Genomic DNA, 23,799 nt, shown 5'->3' with positions numbered 1-23,799 from the left:
GAGTAGTGTATAATGATGCGGCTTTGTGTCATGATCAAGAAAAGCATATGTGTAAGGGACGTGGGTAGGCTGGAAGGACACTCACTGGTTCCATATGTAAATAAACGGAAGACCAGCAGTGTGTGGTCGAAGTTAAATGATGTGAGCATGGGAACCAGGCGAACACTCACCAGAGAACACGCACCTAAAGAGAAAATGTTCTATTTATGTAAGGTGGAGTGGACAAAAAATTTTGCGGAGAAGGATAATGCATGGTGCGGGAGGTTAAATGCAAAAATGAAGTAGGGTCGCATGCTGAGCACAGATTCTTGCAAACACACTTAGACAGAAGCATAAGGAGAACATGAGTGGGATGACACATGAGCAAGACAAAAGCATGAATTGCACAAGGCATGGTGGTGTAGCACGAGCAGGCTGGAGGTGTTATTCTAGATCTTGGTGGAGCTATTCGGATTTGTGAACCTATGGATGGTGGAGCCGAAGCCCATGTAGGTATTGCGATTAGGGCTTGGTGTCACCTGGGTGGCAGTACGGGAGGAGGCCATAGGGCCGACGGGACTTATGTATCCTTTCATGTGGGGCAAAGGCAGATCAACAAGCATGATCTTTCTGATTTGGTGTGTTGGAGCAGCAGAGATAAAAGCATAATCAAGAACCTCAGGGCAATAGGCTGGTCACAAGCCGTGAAATTACACTAGCAGATGAGTGGCACGTGCGAAGTCATTAATCAGCGTGCACATGAGTGCTCGGGAAATACAAGTGAGCTGGAGGGTGGTGGGTGCTCAAGAGCGAGCATGTCGCATAGGAATAAGTACGTGAGATGAAAGCATATAGGAGCAAGAAATGTACAAGGCAGGAGTATACAGATCCCAAGAGGAACATTAAAGGTTGCAGGTGCACGCGGTTTGGAACATGTGGGAGATGAGCTGGATTCAGCTCGACTCAATGGATTTGCTTGTGGAGGTAGTATAAAGAGCATGTTAAATTCCAGCAGGCTCACATGTGGTTCTTTGATTGTAAAATTTGGACCAATGTGGAGTTTATTAGATATCATTTTAGTTTTAGATTAGTTTGTTTTGCAAGACACCGCACAATGTGTAAATGAGTATAAATACACTTATATGTGCTGTAATTGAAAGGTGCCTAATGAGTCAATAAAGAAGGCTCTCCTCCCATTCTTCACACTTTACCCTTCCCTGTCTCTCTCCCTTATTCAAGAAACATCTCTTCTTCCTTCAATAAATTTCATAACATTAATAAACATACAATTTTGTTATCTTGGACTCCTCAAAATAGTTTCATTGAGGAAATCATTTTAATTATAATTGCATAAAACCTGTATCATTTAATTCTTCAATGCCTTTTAGAAGTTTATAATTATACTTTTAAGCTCTTGATTTTGGCTCAGTTAAACTCAAATGAGAGGTTCTCATGAGATACCTCAGTTTTAAAATTTCTAAGATGAAGTACGCATGATTTTATAATCAAATTTTTAAACTTTTGGACTAAATACTCACATACATGACATTCAACAATTTTATCATATTCGTACTTGATTAGGTAAATTATACAATCCACATCACTAAAAAACTTGCTAAAAATTCATATTAATAATAACTCACCATAAAAAAGTTTAGAATTTCTTCTAATAATATGATAAATTGAATGATGATTTCTTCTCAAAAGAAAATCTTGAAAAATGATTATAATAAGGCAATCATCATTATAGCTTGAGAATTATTTAATCACTTTATGATCCATGCACTAGTTATACAATCCACAAACAATCATTAAGTCACCAATCAATTATCTTGAATAGCATATCATGTATACACTAGTTATAAAGCCATCAACACAAATTTAGTAATTCATTTAAATCTATTTAATATTTAATCTATGCACAACCACGTCAAGGAGATGACACAAATTACATGTGTGTAATATTGATTTGTTATGGAAGTAAAATAAGAGGAACATAGTTTAATTAATGGATTTACTAGGCTCCATGCATGGAGGAAGAAGTTCTTCCTTAAATCCCCTCTCTACTTATCCCTCTCTCTTGATTTCTTTCAAGTTTATGTCTCAAGGCATAATGAAACCCACTTAAAACCCTTATCTAACTTCCCTTTATAAAGAGAATGATAATCACTTAAATATAGGGTAACGATATATGTTTTATGGAAGAAAATATATATTATATATTTATGACAAAAATCAAGGCTCTGAATGAAGAAGTTATGGGGTATGAACCCTCATTATTATTGAAATCTTAGAGTGTCATTGCTATGCTATAATTATCATTACACGATTGATGATATATATAGCTATGATTTTGGCTTATCTTTAGAGTAAAATCATAGTTTTAAGGCTTAATACATGCTTTCAAGTATTTGTTAAGCCTCTTCTCAAGCTCTCTTCTCATCTTAAATCCTCTCACTAGCAATGTTGTTGGCTTAGAATCCTTTCGACTATATTATAGATTCTCTCATATGTCTACTTGGCTTTTACATATCATAACCAATTTCTAGATCATTGAATCAACAAGCTCTTGAGCATACACCTATCTTTATGAGGTGATCTATAAATCAAGTTGAGGAAGAAGAAACATTTCAACTTCTCTCTCCAAAGTGTGCCACTTTGAGTTAGATACTACTAGCCACCTTTACCTATTTTATAGAGCAATTTGATGCATTGATGGGTTATTGTGATCCTTTTCTCCACGAGTTGGCCAAAATTTAACTAATACTCTTAACCTAACAATAGATTATTAAAAGGACGTTTTATGCCACATTACTTATTATTGAAGAATCGGGTAACTTAATATTTTTCAATTTCACTATTGTGTATATCTTTGTGTAAGTGGGAAAGTCCAACAAAGTAAGTATTGACTCTAGCCATCTTCAAGATTTTGAATGTTCCATACCTTATGGCCTTGATTTTTTTTCTTTCAAATTTTGTTCTCTTTTTATTAATATAGAGTTAGATAAAAATTTTCTTCTTCAAACTTATTTTTTAGTCAATATTGGATATGTTAACTCTTATAGAGGTGTTGCATTTTCTTGAAGTGTGCTATTAAATTAAAGTAAATTCTTTAGATTTTCTCCAAACATATTTGATCTTTCTGGAGGCTTTCAACTTGACTCTTGAGGGTATTCATCATTTAGATGCGAACTCTTAATCAATTTTGTTTTAAACATGAGAGCAATGGCACATCTCAAATGGAGCTAGCTTGTTGAACCATGGACTATCTTATTTAAAGTGAATCTAATTTATGATAGATATTTCTTCAATATCTTTAGATATTGTGCATTAAATCATCATAAAAGATTAGTAATCATGTTCACCTCATAAAATTGGCCATCAATTTAATAATGGAAGGGGATGCTTCTCTTGAACATTGTATTTATTATGAATTTCAAAGTGATTTTCAAAATGGTCTATAAAGTAAGAATTTCTATTTGAGATGATCAAGCTAGGCAAACCAACATGCTCCAAAACATTCTTAATGAAAAGACATCACTTCTTCTCTCATGATGCTCTTTTGCAATTATGTAAGAATGATAATCTTCAAAAACCTATTAAATAGAACAAAAAATATGATTACATGATAAAGTAATGTTATAGTCTTAAAGATGTGTGAAAAACAAATGTAAGCAAGGCAAGAGCACTAGTTGAAAATAATAACCTAATAACAACCATGCCCTCTCTAAAGGAGTTATCATTCTCTAAAAAAAAGGATGGTTATCATTCTCAACCTTGACAATGAAAGAGATAATAAATTTACCACCAGGCTATGTTTGGAAGAAAAATGAGTAATCTTAATTACATTTCAAACTATACTTCCTTACAACATAGAATTCCATAGCTATTTATAAAATTTACTTCATGAAAAATATTAAAAACATAAGAATATAAAATATATTAAATTATATGAGAAGTTATAATTTAATAAAAATACTTAATTACATGAGTTTTAACCTATTACCTTTGCATATTTAATATCCCGTTATTAAGCATCTTCATGGAGAAGTTATTGTATGTTAAATCCAAATCTCCAAATGAAAACTATATTAAGATCACTACAAATCTTCAAGAAGAACCTACCTCAAAATGATTTAAATATTGAAAAGAAGATACCTCAACATTTTCCCATATGATCTATGGCCAATTTTAGAATACTCAAAGTGTCCATTTTACTCATTGTGATCCTAGCCATGTAAGAGTGCATGATTCCTATGTAAGAAGAATAAATTCATATACAAGGCAATGATAATTTGTCTATATATATATATATATATATATATATTCTCTCTTTTTCCAAATTTATTGTTTAATAAATAATAATAAACTAAGACAATTAGCTTATATTATGATACAAATCTTTTGTATATAATTCAAACAAGGTTATGCATTTATGGATAGAATGTTTTACATAGTACTTGTGGATGTGGCCATCCATTTAGACATACAAATGCCTTATAATCTTAATTAAATTCAATTATTTTATTATCCTTACATATCTTAAAAGAACTCTTCTCTGGCACTTAAAAAAGATATTTGCAAGCATAAATGGGACACAAAATTAATATTTTCATCCACAAATTAGCTTAAAATCCTTAAAAATATTAATTAACCTTTTTATAATATATGCATTTATATAATTGGTATGAGATGCACAAAGTGTTTTAAATAAAATGAAAATAGCTATATTAGTATTAATTTTCTATTGGTTAATTCTAGAGTGGGGGATATTCTCGTTGGTAGTGTCTTCATGGTGGAGACTAGATCATCCTTACAAAGAGACAATGACCCCAATAGACATCAGGAACATAAGGAAGAGGAGTCATTTGTTGTAGATTCAGACTCAGATATGTTCGTCAGAGTTAGGGATAAAGATGAGCATATAATGAATCTAGAAAAAGAAGGTAGAAAAATGTTGTTAAGAGTAGTGAAAATGTAGGATCAATTAGCAAGAACACATTAACCTCATATTCATCAGCCTCGACCAGTAGTTCAAGTGTTAGATGAGTAGAATAAAAAGGCAAAAATAGACCCTATAGTCCTTGTAGAAAAAGATATCAAGTAAATGATTGAAAATCAAGTAAGTGAGGCCTTAGCCCAATCTTAAGGGGCCATATCTATTCCAAAAGGCAGACCCTACTCTGAAGAGTATGATTTGGTTCCTTATCCATAGGGCTTTGTGTCACATTCATTCAAAGTATTAAGAAGTTTGGAAAACTCAAGAAAATATCTAGCCCACTTCTGTGCCAGTTGTTGCAGCATTGGAGAGATGAATGCTCTGTTATTTTAATAGTTTATTAACAATCTTTCTGGAATTACTTTTATGGTATGTCGATATGCCTAGTGGGTCAGTTAGAATTTTGGTTAACTTGGAGAGTCTGTTTTTAAAGAGATTCTCTAGAACTCAACATTATATCACTGTAGGTAATTTGGTCATTGAATAGAAAAAGCCAAGTGAGATTCTAATTAAGTATATCTTGAGATGGAACCTTTCAATGAAATGTGAATCATAGCTGCAAGAGCAGTATGCATTAGAGATTTTTTAAAAGAATATTCATTGACCTATTGCATTTCTTCTAAAGAGTTCATAATAAAGACTTTTGAGAAACTACTTAACAAGGAAAATAGCCTACAAGAAGAGGCTCCTGTAATACCATTCTTGAAAGATTTATCTCATGAAAGAAAAGTTGTAAAGCCTCAAAAATCTTTTGAGAAAAAGTCAGCTACCGTGTTAGCAATAGATAACAGGAAGCTTAATGAAGAGCTCGTCAAATAATCCTCCACCTCAACCATTTCAGGCAACCTCTTATCCTCCTAGAGATGCTTTCCTTACAACTTTTAACGAGAAGATAACTAAGGTCAATACCTTAAAAGAAAGTCAGTAAGGAAGATATTTAAAAATTTATTAAAGAAAATATACTTCAAATTGTTGGAGGCCAAGAAGTCAAATGAGGCAAATATAAAGGATGACCCTAATTTCATTATCGTCTTATGTTAGGTCACACAATTGAAGATAGTTTTACCTTTAAGAATTGATTGGAAAATAATTTTAGATAGGGAAATGTAATCATCCCAAAGGAGTATCTTATGGATCTGGATTAGAGGCTTATCAAAATCATCTTAAGTAAATCATCTAACATTTCTTCTCCTCTTGAGATGAATCAGATGTTATTTTATCACGTGCATCTAAAAAGTCAATTAACAAATATTTTTAACTTTTAAATAATTTCCAATGAGAGCCAGGAGCCGATCTAGAAGATTAATCTACAGGAGGATGTTGGGATGATATCTTTTCTAGTAATTTTGAGAACTACTATAGATAAGAAACAAAGGAAAAATAATGGATGTGAATTTTGAGAGGAAGGAAAGAGTTGAAAAGAGATGTAGGCATGTGGTGGGTGGCGGAGTTAGATCCCTATCCCTGTTGATTTTACTTGGCTTTTACTTTGCCCCATCTAAGGAAAAGTGACCAAAATTAATGAAAAATCATTCTACATACATTTTAATGGTTAATGACAAAATGAAATGAAAGAAAAAATTATTAGTGATCAAAATTCAAATCTAGTAATGATCAATGAGAATCTAATAAATTATAATCCATTAATCTCAATTTCTAAAGAGAAAGAAAAACCTAGAACCTTATTAGATAGTAATTCTCCTAAAGTTAACTTTAAAGGAGTCCTATTATGATAGATTTTTCAAATTTTGACCCTCCATCAGAAAATTACATTACTTCGCCTAAGTGTGGTGTATACCTAACTATATTTTATCATCTCGAGGAGATTGTAGAAGTATAACTTCGTGGTGGCAAAGTTTTACCCCCTAGGCTTTCAATTAATGAGAAAGGCAAACAACTCATATCCAATGATCAAATTCAAACTTCAACTCAATAAGCAAATACTTGCTTAGTAGCATTGGTACCGAGGCTAATATTCTCAAAGTTGATTATAATGTTTTAGCTCATCTTAAAAAATTGCCAGCTAGGTTGAGTATCTATGATGCCCTCATTCTCTCAAAAGAAATGAAGGAGTCCTTAATTAAAGCACTTCTTGACCTAGAGATTTATTTAGCTCAGTTGGCTAAAACTTTATAAGATGAAGCTTTATATTTCAAAGAAATCCCAAGAGCAACCTTTTTTTAATGAGGATCTACTTTTGGGGACTGCATATCACAATCACCCATTGTACATTTTTGTAAAAGTAGGAAATTTTAAATTATCATGAGTCCTTATTGATTTTAGTGCATCAGTCAACATTATAAAAATAAAGACTCTAGCATATATTAAAGTTGACACGTGTAAACTTAGCACCGATAATATGATGCTACATGGGTATAATGAAAAAGGAGAGAAGGCTTTAGGTTCAATTACACTCTTGTTAGAAAAAAGAGAATTAAAAATAGAATTCAAATTTTATATAATTTATTTAAAGAAGTCTTTCAATGCACTCTTAGGTAGACCTTAGATCCACGAATATATGATGGTTCCATCTACCCTACACCAATGCATCGAGTACCAATGAGATGGCATTGAATTTGTGATTCTGGGTGATTTGCAATCATTCTCTATCCATAAGATTGATATCTACAAAGATGCTTCATATTATGCACTTAATAATATGTTACTTATTCTAAATGTGAAACTATGAATAAGGAGGATAAAATAAATAAAGAAAGAGCGGAAGAAAAAGTAATGACGAAAGAAAGAGAAAATGAAAGAGGAAAGAAAATAAAGAAAGAGAAGATATAGATAATGAATATAATGTTAAGGTCATAATCATTAGGCCTCTAAATACTTTCCCTCAAAAAGGTGGGAGAATGTCCCAAATAGCATGTAATCGAGGTCGTGCTTCATTTGAAAGAAAAATACCTCATATACACATTGAATTGGAGTTAAGTTCAGATGATGATTCATAGGTGCAGGGTGTAAAAATTCTTTTTGACTACAACAAGATAAATACTCCAAAATTTAATATAACTTTAAAATAAGATAACGATCTAGAGGATAATGTTCCAAAAATTTAGGTGACAAGCCTAAATTAACAACATACGAAAAGTTGAGTAGAAGAATAAAATTTTTAACCTTAACCTCTATGCTTATTTATAGGGTTACAAGGTTAGTAGTTAAGGACTCTAATTTAGATGGTGAAGTGGGTAAGGTCCAGAAGTTACTTTCCTGGTCCATCCACCTCAAGGAATGAAGAAGATGTAAATCTTTATGAGGTTGATTTCAATGAATTAATGAAATTATTTTTTGGCTACTTTCTTGTATATGTAAAAAGTTATGTTTCTAAATATTTTATCTAAGGTGTTTGACCAAGGGTCAATCTAGATACCATAAAGAGCTCTAGTATACCTTAAATAAAGAAATTTAAGGGTTTGGTATCCTCTTTGGTACCTTTGGGCTATTCTGCAATGATCAATATCATCTTTTGATAGCAAACCATCTTGAATCTGAAAGGGTACCTATATAAACTATCAATTCTCTCAATAGGATTTATTTTGAAACATCTGATGGCTTAAATGAACTTTAAGTTAGGGATGCACCCCCTGAATTTGTGGAAACAATTAAATTGACAATCAACGAGTTAAAAGAAATCAACCTTAGAATAGAGGATAAGCCTCGCTCTACTTTCATTTTCTCTTTATTTAGTGAAGGTGAATCAAATGATCTAATTAAACTCCTTTTCTAGTTTAAGGATTTCTTTGCTTAGTTAATATGACTAGATGCCAGGCTTTTCCTCCAATGTAGTGGTTCATAAACTCAAGATTCGACTTAATATTATTCTAATTAAGTAAGTTTCTCAATGCATTCATCTAGAGATCAAATAGTAAGTCATTTCTAAAATTAAGAAATTTATCAAGGCCGATTTTATTTAGGAGGATTAATATCCCTCTTAGGTGGCCAACATCATGCCAGTTTGAAAATTGGTCAAATTCAAATATTAACTATAAATATCTGAATAAGGTATGTCCCAAGGATGAGTTCCCATTGCCTATACCCGAACTTGTGGTGGATATTGCATCTTCTCATGTTCTTCTCTCCTTTATGAATGGCTCATATGGATATAACCAAATGAATATGGACCTAAAAGATGAGAGAAATACTGCATTTAGAACTCTTATAGGGATCTTTTATTATAAGGTGATGTCATTTGGTCTTAAAAATGATGGAATAACCTACCAACGAGCTATGACCCGAATCTTTGATGAACTTATTCATAATTTGGTGGAATGTTATATCGATGATTTAATCATAAAAAAGGAAGGTCAAAGAGTCTCATCTATATAACTTAAGAATTATCTTTGAATTATTGCATAGCTATGACCTCAAAACAAATACCTTAAAATGTGCCTTCGGCATCACTTTAGGAAAATTTTCTAGCTTTGTAGTGAGGCACCACATAATAAAAATTGATCATGCTAAGATTAAAGTCATCTTAAGCATGCAAACTCCTAGACATCTTACTCAGTTAAGGTCTCTTCAAGGTATGTTAACATACATAAGAAGGTTCATTTCCAATCTCTCTGAAAGATATCAACCTTTTTTGTCCTAGTTAAAAATGATTCCAAATTTATATGGGATGAAAAATATCAAAGTGCTTTTAAAAATACAAAGTAATATCTTATAAATCCTCAAGTTTTGGTAGCCCCAATTCCTGGGGAGCCTTTGATCCTATACAGTACCGCTTAGATGAGTTATATGGTGCTTTGTTGGCACAAATTGATGAGAATGGAAAAGAAGAGGCATTATACTATCTTAATTGATGACTAATTATTATAGAAATTTGATATCCTTCCAATGAGAAACATTATCATGCTTTAATTTTTATAACCAAAAGCTAAGGCATTACATGCTTTCTCACAAGATAAGTTTAATCTCTAGAATAAATTCATTACAATATATTATGACCTAACCTATGTTAGGATATTTGATATGGTGGTCTATGATATTGCTTCAATTTGAAATAACATTTATTCATCAACAAACTGTAAAAGAATAGGTCATTACTGACTTCCTTGCAGTGCATCCAGCTTTGGCAAAATCTTTCCTAAATGATGATTTACCTAATGACCAAATCATGAGTTTAGAAGAATCAAATGATCATGTTTGGGAGTTGCATTTTGATGGTGCAGCATCTTTTCAGTGAGATGAAGCACTAAAAGTTACTCTTCCTAAAAAAGTTGTAATCAACTTGATTTTCATAACACCAAAAAAGGGAATGATGTATTTTTCCTATCATTTGTCAGAGCCTTATTCAAACAACAAGGTTGAATATGAAGCTCAAATAAATGGTTTAGAGCTTACGATATTAATAGAAATAAAAGAAATTAAAATCTTTGGAGATTCTCAATTGGTTATCAACCTTATTGCAGGAACCTATAAGATTTTGAATCTAAAACTCCTAAAATATTATCAATACATAAATCATCTCCTCAAGTAGATTCTTATTGTAACTTTGTATAAGATTCCTCATAGAAGCAATTCTGTAGTGGATGTCTTAGCAAAGCTTCCAAATAAATTTGCATGTCTAAAAAAGGACTCCACTCCCATAAGTTCAGAATCGATAGGCTCTAGCTCATATAGATTTCAATCACATTAATAAGAAATCCTCTGGAATCCTCATTGCCACTTCAACGAGTAATGAAGAAGGTTATTAAAGATAGCCTTATATTGATTATCTTCAAGAAGGCAAACATCCTTGTGAGAAATAACTTTCCAATCAAATCATGAAAAGTGCCATCTTATATGCACTTTTGAATGAAATATTCTACTACCAATCATTTGATTAAATGTGGATGTATTATTTAAAAAAGCTTGAAGCACTAAGGATCATGAATGAGATGTATGATGGATTATGCGGTGCTCATCAATTGGGTCCCAAATTAAAACTAAAAATTAAATGACTTTGATATTATTAGCCTTATATGATTGACAATTACTTGAACGTTGTAAGATGTTGTCATCAATATAAAGTTCAAGCTATGATTTTACATAAACCACCTAATGTGTTTCATCCAATGATAGCTTCGTGACCCTTTAAAAGTTGGGGCACAAATATTATCAAACCTATTAACCCTCCTTTTCCAAAGGGTCATCATTTTATCTTAGTTGTAGATTGACTACTTCTCCAAGTGGGTGAAATAAATCACCTACGACAAGTAACATCACATCATATCTTAAATTTCTTCTATGACCATATTGTATATCGATTTGGCGTACCCCATAGAATCATATTTTATAATGGATTTGCATTTAAGTCTAAATAAATAAATAATTTTTATAAGGCATCATAGTATTTATTGGAGAACTCAACCATCTACTACCATCAAACAAATGATTGTGTTGAGGCCTTCAATAAAACTTTGATACAAATAACAAATAAACCCTAGATAATAATAAGTGTCACTAGCATGAGAGATTGACTGAAGCCTTGAGGGCCTACTAGAATACCTAAAATACTCCAACTCAATCGACTCTATTTTCTTTAGTCTATGGGTTTGAGGATGTTCTCTCTTTGGAAGTGCAGCTTCCATCACTAAGAGTGGACATTAAAAATCAAATCACAATAAAGTGCACAACTACAATTGGATAAGCTTGAAGGCCTTGAAGAGCATCATCTCTAAGCCTAATAAAACTAGAATTATATAAAGCACGAATGGTTTAAGCTTATGATAAATTGGTATGCCCTAAAACTTTTCAAGTAGGAGACATGGTTAGGAGGCCTATTATATCCCATCGAAAGATAAGTGGAAAGTTTGAACCAACATGGGCGAGACCTTTTATCATAGAGATAGTCTACAAAGGAGGCTTCTATCAGTTAACTAATTGTAAAGGAAACCACCCAATTCTTCTTGTCAATGGGCATTTCCTCAAAAAATATTATACTTGATGTATTTCAAATATGAAATTAATAAAAAAAAAAAATCTTTAGTTTCAATTATCTTTAAATACAATTGTTTGAAGTCAAAATTCAAATTTTAAATAAAAAATCAAAATATTCTAACCCTTAATATTAAGTGTGAGTCCCCGTACTTCCTCTCTATTAGATTAAATCTAATAGTGGTGGAGCAAGCCCTCTGTGGAACCACCCTTACATCAAAATTTTAGTCTTTTAGGAGAAGGTGTGAGTCCATACGCTTCCAATTTCCTTTAGACCTAGACCAGCTAGTGATGGATTTAAGCCTACTTGGCCCATCATTACTTAGTCGCATTCTGTTCCTTAAGGGTATGTATGAGTCTCCATGCTTTCTTTTCTTAGGATTAGGCCCAATCATAGTGGAGCAAGCCAACTATGGCACCATCCTAACATCAAAATTAAATACATGATTAGATATATTTTGCCAATTTCCTAAAGGTTTAGGTAGAATATCTCCTTGATTAGTTGCTTTTTGTAAGATGTTAGTTCCCGTGTTTTCTATCTCGTTTAGTTATTAAAAATGCAAAAGAAATTTTGATTTTTGAGGTGAGATGTGAGTCATCAAGCATCTAATTTTCTTAGATCTTAGCTTTCGATTATTAGATTTAAGCATTTTGGGCCCCATCATAGCTTAGTCATATTTTAGACTTAAGGATAGGTGTGTTTCCTCATGCTTTATTTTCTTTGATCTAATGAAAATCAAACCCAAAATAAATCAATCTCTTAAGTATAAGTCCCCTATTAGCATCCTCTCAAGGTTAGATGTGAGTTCCTATACTTCTTATCCTCAAAATCAAGTAAACCAAATCAAAGTTAACTTTACCAAAAAGTCTCTTTTCTTTTTGAGAAAATGTCATGCACAACTGCCCTTAAATCCCTGGTGGGATAATGATTTGATGCTGCAATCATTTAAGTAGGAAAAATAATTAACTTCTAACAAATTCATTGATTTTTTAATTTTTAAAATAAATTATTTCAAATTTATTAGTGGTGGATCAAGCCCCTTGTGGCACCATCCTATTTTCAAATCAAACCCAAGCTTACTTGTGGTGGAGTAAGCCTCTCGCAGCACCATCCTAATTTCAAATCAAATATCCATTTTTAAATCTAAAACTCAAATCAAATCAATCATCATATCTTTCAGATATAGTTGACTGCTTCAATCAATGCCAACACATGTGATTCACTTTTTCAAAAATTCATCACACCCTTTGGGGGTCTATTTATTAACCTCATTTTGAATGAGGTTGGCTACATCACCTTAAAATTTACAATCTAAAGTTAAATCCTTGATTGTAATCAAACTAAAACTCAAATCACTCAAGTGCACTCCACTTCATGCCTTAAGTGAACTCAAGTTCAATATGAGTCAACTCATTGTGAGTTAACTCAATCAACTCACCTAAATTGTTCAAATATCTTTCATTTTTTTTTTCAAATTCAAACTTCACACCTATGCAATCAAATCCACTAAGACTCATGTAAATAGTCTCTAGGAACTCTGAATATTCCATCCTAGGTCACTTGATCATGTTGACTAGTCAATATAGCCAAAATTACTAAAATGTTCTTCAATGGTCATATTTGGTAAACTTTTTCCAAAGCCCTCAAACCTACTCCACATCAGCTCTTATGGTCTGCCTAAACTCCTTTTGGAGGCTTCACAAGCAACCCAAGAATGTTGTGTAAGCTTTTGGCTCAATCAATTGAGGCACCTAAAAGGTCACCTCATGAAAAGTGGCCAATGGCCTCTTCCCCCTTCCAACAACCCTCCTGCACAAAAGCTTAGCTCCTTTCCACTTATTAGCCATCTAAGAAGAAGCCAAATTAATCCTAGCTATTGCTTCGAGAATGGGAACCTAAAGTAGGACAAAATCTATCATTCCTCCTCATTTCAAATCAAGTGCACCTCTAGTTCCCCTCCACGAAGAGAAGATGTTTCTGGAGCTCTAAGGAGGAGATCAACTAGTCATTCCAAGTCTTCTAGAATCAATTCCACCAAGGTAAAATACAAAAACCTAGCTTCTTGATCTAGAATTAAATGGTTTTATGTTTGATGTATTTTTGAACTCAAAAATATCTCCTGACTTCTTCTTTAATCATGCTTTATCTCTTCCTAAAATTTCATGCCATTTTCACCAAACATTAAGTTTGAAAACTTTCTTATGTTTAGGATTTTTGGTCATTCATGTGAAGAAGATGAAATCATAGCTCTTTATTTTGTTTGCATGGGTTTGAAGAGCTATGATTTTGCCACAATTTCATGCAAAATTGTTATGTATGAACCATTATAATTCTACATTATGATTCAAATCATATTATATGATCATCCCTTCATACAGTAAGGTTTTCCACACATAAATTATATGTTACCACCCCTGGCTGACCTGTGGCACGTATTAATGGACAATGATTGACTGTCAAAAAATTAGGATTAAAAATTAAGAATAAATTAAAAAAATGGCTAAAACATAAAAAAATGATTAAAATTTTATTTCTCACCAAAATTTGGACTTCTTGAGTTTGCTGAACCTAGGTTGAGCTTAACTTTGCTTTAAAATTATTTTAAAAATATTTTGGACATTATATAGAGAGTTATTACAGTTTTAATGTTTGTGGTTTTCCCTTAATTACTCCCTAAATAATTGTCCATTTGAGCTCAAATTTGGGCAGTAGATATTAGGGCATGTATACAACATCCCCTAATTTAAATGAGCTTTGGTGAGTAATATATTTATGGTTGTTGAGTTTCTAAGGTTTTGGGTCATAATTTGACCCAAAGTTTTAAAAATTCATTACATATAATAGGTTATGAAACTCCTATAGTTTATGTATATTGCTTGAAGGGTTAGACACATCAGATTTTAAGCCCAAATGAATAGTAGAGACATTTATAAAAAATAATTTAGAAGATTATCTAGATAACTTAAAAAAACTATAGAAAATTCTCCTTGTATATAATAAGGATGAAACTTGAACATAGCACACTTAGTGACATAATGAACCATAGTAATTAATTTCACAATAATTAGAATTTAATAAGAACATTAATTAATTAACCATTGCCAAAATCAGCCTTTATATTAGGGATAATTTTTTAAAAAATCATAATAAATTCAAATTAAATCCAAAAACTACAAATTATTTAACAAATGAAAATTAAAAGCCCAATCACAAATCCTTAAAATAAAAAGTAATTTAAAATAAAAAATTATTAATTAATTAAAAATAAAGAATTAAATATTAAAACTACCAAAATAATTTAAACACTTATTAGGAAATAGGAACCAAAAAATAAAATTAATTAAATAATAAATAATATTAATTAAATAATAAGATAATTGCTAGGTAGCTCGGACCCACGAGTCTATTAAATTATCCTTAAAGAGGGTGTAATAAATCTCACGGCCCTGGTATAAATAAATACAATTACTACTCAACATAAATAGGTAATTGATAAATCATTAGTTAATTGAATCAATTTAAAATCAACAAAAAAATAAAATAAAAAAATAAAAGATAATTTTTGGTAACCCGAGCTTACGAGACTATTAAATTAGCTCCAAAGAGGGTGAAATATACCTCATGACCTAGATGTAAATAACGACAAGTATTATTTAACTTAAATAATTAATAATAAATCATTAATAAACTAAAACTTTCATACCCTTTTCTTGATTCTATTCAAAGAACAAAGGTGTATTGGATTGGAAAGCTTAAGAACTAAAACACTTATTAAAAATCAGAGACTTCAAAGAATTAATAATTAATCAAAATTAACATTTAAAACTCATTTTAAAATAAACTTAAAAATATTAAGACTTAAACTCAAAATAAATTTCCCCTAACCTAAAACAAACTAAAAGTTTTAGAAAATTTCAAACAACAACTACTCAGGACACATCCAAACTGCACAGACTGGTCGTTGTTCTTTCATGCGATGTGTTTACTATTTTTTATGCGTAATAAAGAAGATTGGTGAGTGATGAGTGCTAATTATTATATTTTTATGCAATAAATCTGATGATGTTTATGCTTTGATGGTTTTGCTATGATTTTTTTCTCCGTTGATCTGTTATGGGAGTTTAAATTTTCCTAGGTTAGGAATGATCTTGATATTAACAGTTTTTTTGCTGGAGGTCATGCTTATGTAGGATTATAAAAGGGGGCTAATTGAAATATGAATTAACCAAAAATTTTTGTAGATGCTTTTGTAGCTTAGGCCCCTAAAAAAATTAAAAGCATGCCAAGCTATTATTTTTACTCAAAAGTAAGTAATTGATTACATATTTGTGCTTGGGATTTTTATGATTGATTTTATATAAATTGCATAGAATAACCTACAGGGTGTACAAAGCTTTTTAATTTTCTCAAATGCAAATGTAATTTAAAATGAGTTGTGAAAGTTAATTGAAGTGAAGCAGTTCCTATATCCAATTTGAAATCCAAAGAAGAAGAAGACATCCCTTAGGGAAGAGTTCCTTCCATTTGGAGCTCTAAATTTTGATAATTTGGGATCTAAAGAGGAAAGAAAAACCCCTAAAATGGGACTGTTTCTTTCCATTTAGAGATCCAGATCTAACGGACCCAAGGATCCTGAAGAAGAAAGCCGAAGAAATGAAGATAAAAAATGCTTCACTTTAAAAGAACTTGCGTCATTATTTGAAAATTCGGGTTGTTGTTGATGAAGATTGGCCACCATTACATTCTGCATACCCTTGTTCGTAATTAAGTAGCATTGGCCACATGGCCTCTAATTCATATTATTTAATTTAATTTTATATTTATAAGTTTTTTAAAACTATTTATACATTAGAAATTGCCTATTTTATAGCTTTTTTCTTACATGTTCTATTTTATCATGGATTTCACTAGACCCATAAGGAAAAAAAAATCTTCTACTTATAACTAAATAAAATAAATTAAGCTCATATAGAAAGATAAACATTCCAAATAAGAGTCAGAGCACGTATGGAATTCTCATGCATTCATACCTTTCTTCTCTCCTTGTTAAGCACTTCCCCGCCTGTGAGTCATGGCAAACTAGCTGATCTATTAGCGCATAGTTCTATCTACGATATGTTGTGATCTTTAGAGGAAAAAATCTATTTTTTATACCTAATTTTAAAAGTTCAAATATATCATTTTTATATAAAGAGTTCATTTATAGGCATTGCATTAGAAATAATTATAAGTTAATTAAAATTTAATTACATCAAGCATGATTATACCACTCATAAGAAAATGATCTTGTTTTTCTTATTTAAAAATAACCAGTCCGAGTTTTATTATAATTCTTGTAAGTGGCAAGAAGCTCCTCTCTTTTATTAAATATGACATTAATAATTATAAAATCATAAGCTAAAATTAAATCAAATATGATCCTACCACATTCATTAGTCTCTCTAAACTCATAGCCATCATGAATATTTTTAAAATCTCCTACCACTATATCAACATGTCCATTTAATTCTTCTCCAATAAATTTTTTTCTTCAAGAGTTATCCTTTGTATTAATTCTTTTATGACATTCCAAAATTTTATTGAACATATATCCAAATCTACTTGAAGAGTATAAACAATTATAGTATTTATAAACTTAGCATCAACAATAATATTTAAAGTTATAATTACATCTTCAATTCTATTAATTTTTATAATATTTTACTTCAAACTTTTATCTATAATCACATCCATACCATTTTTAATACTCAAAAGAAATAAAACTTCTAGTACATAGAATAATTATAGTACTCAAAACAATCTTTTTTTCATGTATTGTTTAACAAAATATCCATATAAATATATTGTTTTTAATTAGATTATAAGTGATATCTAATATAAAATTTAGCTCATGAACCAAATAATTTAATGATGTTACTACTATGAGAATCTAATTTAATTCTAATGGGTAATTTCAGCCTCCCTTGCTTGTTTTGTTTGCCTTTAATATTTTTATTTTGAGTTGGTCTTAATATGATAGTACACTACATTTTCCTAGTTTAATAAATTTTTTTTTTTGCATGCTTGAATAATCCTAATGATGAAGCTATTCCTAGGTTAACTTCATTTAAAACCATCTATTCAAATTTCTTAGTTTAATTTGTGACCATCAAAATCTAACATAAGTTTGAGTTCATGAAGTCAACAGCTTTAGCCAAACTCATCATATATTCTCTACAACTTTGCCAATTAATAAAACCTTGAATCAATTGATTTTCTTTTGCTCACACCCAAATGCCCTCCTTAGGGATTGGATGGCATGGATTCCAATTTTCCTTCTAACTCCTCTTCAAAATTGGGAATTTACTTCAGATATGAACTACGGGTGTAAGTGAGCCAAGCTAGCTCATGAGCCGGCTCGAAATCAACTCGTTAACAAACTTGCGAGCCGAGCTAATTGAGCTCGAGCTCAAGCCTATAATAGAGCTCGTTTAATTAATGAGCTTAAGTTCGAGCTTAAACTGGCTTGACTCGAAAGCTTATCAAGCTACTCGATTAAATTGTATATATTTATATGCTAATATATTATAATTATGATATTATTATTTTTAAAATACTTTTAAAGGTTTATTGCTAAAAACCATACCCATAAGGCCTTGGGGACATAACCCGCGCACGCTTTTTTCATTTTTTTTCTTCGCCTCAATGCCTCCTGACGCCCTAGCTTCAAGTCGTGCCCTCCGTCTCTCGTCTCTCCCGCTTCTTCGGTTCATTTAACCCCATAGAAGCCAAGCTCCCAGGTCCGAGCCATCCAACCCTCTTACACGCCATAGCCGTGCAAAGACCCCGCCTAGGTCCGGGGCTCTCTCACGCAACTGCAGTCGACTCCTTGTAATTTCTTTTTCCTTCTTTCCCTTCTTCCTCCTCTTCCTTCTTTAGTTCTTGCCCTTCATTTTTCTTTCTATGTTGATTTCTCATATCTCACACAACTACAGCCATCAGATCTGTTATTTATGCTTCATGTTGATAACTTGAATTTTCCTTTCATTATGTTACGGTATTTGTTCATATTTATAGTAGATTATCATGCTTTAGGAAAAAAAGGGTGATGATGCTGGCATGTTGTGATAATTTATGAATTTTATATTTGTATTCTCCATGATTAATTGCAACTTCTGAGAAGATATTCTTGTCCCAACTAGCCAAAGTTTGTTTTGCTTTGTATATGGGTCTATAACAATAAAACACTAGGGCTTTTGTTTGTAAATTTACAAAGCTAGCTTTCTAAAAGCTTGTTTAATCCATGTGTTTCTATGATGTACTCATTTGTTACTGCATCATTATTTCAATTTAATTTTCATAACTATATTTTCATATCATATGTATTTTTAATTATTCCAAATATTATTATTTTAATTAATATTTCTCCTAACATATATTGGATATATTATTTTTATTATTCGTCTGTACTAATATTTCAAAAAAAAAAATCATATTCTAGTCTGTTGAAGACTTTAGGTCAGATTAGATTAGAATTTATTATAAATGAAATTTGTATTTTTTACTTTTTTTTGAGTTTGAGAGTTTGTGATGTAATTGGAAAATCGTGCACACACACACTAGGGAAGAGTTAAAACTTGTAAATTTTTTTAAACTAATCGTATTGTATGATTTCTAATCGTACGGGGTAATTTTTCCAATTAGTTCCTCTAGTAAGCAGTTAATAAAATCTTTGATGGAAAAATTTTCTAAGTATTGTTTGTACTATACGAAGTTTCCTTCGTGCAGACGAAGTCCAGAGTACAAAATCGATGTGAACATTTTTGTCCACATGAATAGGTTAATTTTTTTAATTGTTTGCCCGGGACGATCTTGCCTTCATATAGACGATGTATAGAGTATAAAAAAGATGCAAACATTTTCATCCATACGAAAAGGAAAAATTTTTTAACTATTCGTTCAGGATGATTTTGTCTTCGTACAAATGACGTCAAGAGTATGAAATTGATGCAAACATTTTCGTCCATACGAACAGGAATTTTTTTTGAATTGTTCATCCGAGACGATATAGATTTGTACTATATGATGATCATGCACAAAAATATTTTGTATAGGATTGTAAGAGCAAACTTTGAACTATTCGTACGTACAATTATCAATCGTACTTTATGATCTGGGATAGTTAAAATTAAAATTTTTCAGTTTTCTGAACGGTTTTTTGTGTCTCTCAAATATAGGTTCTTAAAACTGACTAAGGACGAATCCTTCTTCATTTTTCTTGAGAGCAAAAGTGTAAGAATGATTTGGGAGAGTGTTGAAAGAGATTTATTGTAAATTGAGAGTGTGAAAGGTTCACAAGGTTACTCAAAGGTGAGATTCTGTTAGTATTTGTAGCAAATCTCTTTTTTACTTCTTTAAAGACGCTCGAGGGAAGATCTTTGAAGAAGATCTGGCTCTCAGCAGACACTTGGAGAGTGAAAGGATGTCAGTTCTCTACTGACAATATGAGGATGTGAAAGGACGCCGGTTCTCTGCCGACACCAGGGTGTGAAAAGTTGTCGATTCTCTACCGACATCAGGAGGGTGTGAAAGGACGTCGATTTTCTGCCAACACTTGAAGAGTGTGAAAGGACGCTGGTACTCTGCCGATGCTTGGAGGGTGTGAAAGGATGACAGTACTCTGCCGTACCGGGATTTGGTGGAAGAGAAGGTAATTGTAAAGGCTTCTTCGCCTTGTTGTGGGAGTAAAAGGAGAGTCACTTTGGTAATAGTGCAATACCTGAAAAGGGGGTCTTCAGGGAGTGAACATAGGTCTTGTTGGACCAAACCACTATAAATTACTGTGTTTTTTTTTTACATTTCTGCATTTTTATTTTTCCTGCAATGTTAATTCTATGGTTATGGAGCATAGGTTGCGGCATGATACTAATGCTTCTCAAAATCAATTTGGATTCATGCCGGGTAGGTCGACTATGGAAGCCATACATTTATTAAGAGGTTTGATGAAGAAATATAGAGAAAATAAGGAGGATCTACATATGATATTTATTGATTTAGAAAAAGCATATGATAAAGTTCCAAGAGAAGTGCTATGGAGAGTTCTTGAAAAGAAAGGAGTCAATAATGCTTATATTCAAATCATTAAAGATATGTATGCAGGAGTTATTACTTGTGTTCAAACACAAGGTGGATTGTCCAAGTATTTCCCTATTTCGGTTGGGTTACATCAACGATCAGCCTTAAGCCCATATCTTTTTGCTTTAGTCTTAGATGTTCTCACTAGACATTTGTAAAAGTATGTACCTTGGTGTATGCTTTTTGCTGATGATATTCTTCTTGTTGATAAGACTAGAGAGGTAGTTGAAGGTAAACTTGAATTATGGAGGTCAACCTTAGAGTCTAAAGGTTTTCGCTTGGGTAGATCTAAAACGGAATATATGGAGTGTAATTTTAGTAGTAATAGACCTAGAGATGGGTTTGTGACTTTGGGCGATCAAATCATTAATAAGAGTACATGTTTTAGATATCTTGGATCTATTGTTCAGAGTGATGGTGAAATAGATGGGGATATTATCAGCAGAATTCAAGTTGGATGGTTGAAGTGGAGGAATGCATCGTGCTTGTTATGTGGTAGAAATGTACCCCTCAAACTTAAGGGAAAATTCTATAAGATGGTAGTGAGGCTTGCAATGCTTTATCGTGCCGAATGTTGGCCATTAAAAGAGAAGCATAATACTAAGTTAAGTGTGGCAGAGATGAGGATGCTCAGGTGGATGAGTGGCTTTACCCTTAGAGATATGATACGAAATGAGCATATACGTGGAAAGGTTGGAGTAGCACCAATAGAAGATAAGATTAGAGAGAATCGCCTTAGATGGGTTGGTCACATAAAACGGCGGCCTTCCGATGACCTGGTTAGGAGAGTAGAGGTATTAGATTTGACTTATGTTAAGAAAGGTAGGGGTAGACCTAAAAAGACTTGGTTAGAAAATATTAGGAATGGCCTTTCTTTATTAGATTTAAACGAGAATTTGACTTTTAATAGGATATAATGGAGAAAATTGATTCATGTAGCCGACCCCACGTAGTGGGATAAAGGCTTGATGTCGTTGTTGTCGTCGTCGTTGTTGTTAATTCTATGGTTGAAAAATTTTATTTTGTTAAAACTTAAATTGTGCAAATAATTTTATAAAATGGTTTTCATAAATTTCCAAGAAAAATTTAAAAAAACTAATTCATCCCCCTCTTAGATAACATTGGGACAACTGCTATAGGTCTAACAACCTATACGAACTTTTCAATCATTTTTTGATTGCCAGTTGAATCATGAAAATCTGTATAACTTTAAAGTCTAAGATGTATCACTCAATTGCTGTTGTTTTCATATTTAAAGGTGGTCAACTTCTTTTGTTACTGCATCTTTTCTGTGATGTTTTTGGTTTCGATTGAAATAAAACTTTTGTCAAGATTTATAACTGTTGTGTGGATGGTTATCCTTCTCTTTTGGTGACGGGCAATACTTTAACTGCTGATTTGTATGAAAAGCAAATTCATGTTGTAGTTTGCTAATTAGCTCCTTAACATTGTTGATGTTCATTACAATACTTTTCTAACTTAGTATTCTCATGCTATTATCATTTTTTTAAAATGTCAACACTAATAAGTATGGAAGGAGATAATATTGAGCCTATAAATACTGAGACTAGAAGACTTAATGATCATCTTCGCTCTTTTGTTGATAGTCAACCTGAAAATGAGAATGATATACATAATGATGACAATGAGATTGACGAAGATGTTGAAAAGTGGACTAATGAAAATCAAGTGAATTGTATTGAAGAAGCTGATGATATTATAGAAATAAATAAAAGAAAAAAGATCCAAAGTTTGGGATGAGTTTAAGGAAGTTATTCTTCCTGCTGGGCAAAGAAAAAGAGAATGTGTGCATTGTAAAAAACAACTACTTATTGAAGTTACTGGTGCAACATCACAATTTAAAAGACATTTGGATCGTTGTGCTCTTAGGATTCATGCCTTAAAAAAAATATAAAATCTTACATTTTCAACAAACAGATCTAGAGAACTCATTTTCTCAGAGCAGTCAAGAATATGATCATGAAAAAGTGAGGGAGATGGTAGCACATTGCATACTAATTAATGAGAAACCATTTTCGTTTGTTGAAGAATTTGGATTCAATTTAATTTTAAAATCTATTTCACTTTTTTTTGTTAAGCTCTACTTTGCATCCAAATTTTGATAAATTGATTTCCTCTTGCTTTGACAAAATTTGATATATTGATTTAATATAAGAAACATTCATCGATTTTTGTAGTGCAAACTATCAATTGTTACAATCTCTTTGTTGTACGATTTCATTTTAACATGAGGTGGAGAGCTTCTCCTAAATCATCTTTATTTGGAAATGTAATTTCCACCATTTAAATTTTACCAAGTCTTGATAAATTGTTTTGCTAACTATTTCAAGATTTAAGATTTACGAGTGGAAGATATCCTTAAATCCAATAATTCTTGTGGACAAAGTTTATCTCAATTTACTCTTTCAGTTTTATTCTTTTGAAAAAATTCAGGTTGGTCTTGCTATTCATAATATTGCAGTTGTTAAATGCATTTTCCACTTTGATTATTATTTAGCTTTTCTCTTAATTTTTCAGGTTTGCATCATATTAGTTGGTACTAGAGAGCAGAGCTGGAAGAGTTTGAAGAATTTGAATTATCAGATAGAAAAAGGAAAAATAGTTTTACCTTTTGTTGAGTTTTTATTTTTTATTACATCATGAAACTTCTTAATGGGTTGTATAATTCCAATTACTTTTTTTGTAATGATGTGATGATATGCAATTTGGTCTAATTTTGATATGAATGCTCTTTTCCATATTTATCAAGTTTTAATTGTAT

At 31.7% G+C, this 23,799-nt stretch overlaps 1 long non-coding RNA gene across 1 annotated transcript; it reads left to right on the top strand.

Annotated features, from left to right (window-relative positions):
* The first annotated feature begins 18,545 nt into the window (after positions 1-18,545).
* Positions 18,546-23,758, top strand: LOC114580503. Its single transcript, XR_003701939.1, has 2 exons — positions 18,546-18,773; positions 23,556-23,758. It is a non-coding gene; the product is annotated as an uncharacterized LOC114580503 (long non-coding RNA).
* The last annotated feature ends 41 nt before the right edge of the window (positions 23,759-23,799 follow it).

Source organism: Dendrobium catenatum, unplaced genomic scaffold (genome assembly GCF_001605985.2).
Source record: "Dendrobium catenatum unplaced genomic scaffold, ASM160598v2 fragScaff_scaffold_1061, whole genome shotgun sequence".
NCBI lineage: Eukaryota > Viridiplantae > Streptophyta > Magnoliopsida > Asparagales > Orchidaceae > Dendrobium > Dendrobium catenatum.
The sequence above is the reverse complement of the archived record's forward strand: the minus strand, read 5'-3'. Positions and strand labels throughout refer to the sequence as shown.